Source organism: Octopus bimaculoides, chromosome 3, assembly GCF_001194135.2.
Source record: "Octopus bimaculoides isolate UCB-OBI-ISO-001 chromosome 3, ASM119413v2, whole genome shotgun sequence".
NCBI lineage: Eukaryota > Metazoa > Mollusca > Cephalopoda > Octopoda > Octopodidae > Octopus > Octopus bimaculoides.
In genome coordinates, this window is record NC_068983.1 from 157,607,771 (window position 1) to 157,608,761 (window position 991).

Consider the following 991-nt stretch of genomic DNA (forward strand, 5'->3'; position numbering starts at 1 on the left):
TATGTCGCATTCACACTCACACACAGACATACATTTTAATGTCACAATAAATATTTCTGTTATTCATCTCAATCGGTTGTGTTCTATCGTCTTTCATTACTGGTCATTTACTAAATCACTATGTTATCGAAGCATAACATATATATCTCATCTTTGATATAATTTTTGTGTTCGACCGTGTGACGCGTTTTAAATAAAAGGAGTCCTGTTTTTTTCCATTCGTCACCATTTCTCCTTTTGGGTTCGCACGGTCGTTCTTACAAATTGTTGCTACATCATCAAGTACATGCTGAATGGAAATGACCAAGCTGCTGTTCAAATAAACAATGATAACGAAATTAATCAATATCTAATGGGCAGGTATATTGGACCATTCAAACCAGTTGCATCCATTTTAGGATTTTCAATTCCTGAAAGAGTACCTGCAATAATGAGACTGCAAGTGCATCTCCCAGATGCACAAAGAATATTGCTCAGAAACTACGAGGATATACAGGGTTGTCAATGAACAGCATTAACAGAATTCTTTTCATTGTGCATCAATGATGACTTTGCAAAACTATTACTTTATGCTGAAGTACCCATTTATTTCACTTGGAACAGTAGTAACAAAGAATGGCAAAGAAGAAAGTGAAGAAAAAATGTTGAAGACCATTTGAATGTTTTCGAAGAAGAAACACTTGGTCGTGTTTATGTTGTGACACCAAAGGCAGGAGAACTGTGTTATTTGAGAATTTTATTGCACAAAGTTCAAAATAGTATTTTTTCCTTTACTGCTGAATATCAACATTTTCAACTTGGAGTGGTTGTGACCCAGCGGGTCACGGCGGGAACATCTAGTATCTTCTAATATAATAAAATGCTAAGTGTTGCCCCTGTTGATCACGCTGTACCTGCAGGGAAAGAAGAGTAAAACAACAGACGAAGTGGAAGTGTGTGACAGTGAGAGATATTCACTTGTTATGTGCTCATAAATTAGTTTGATAGTTGA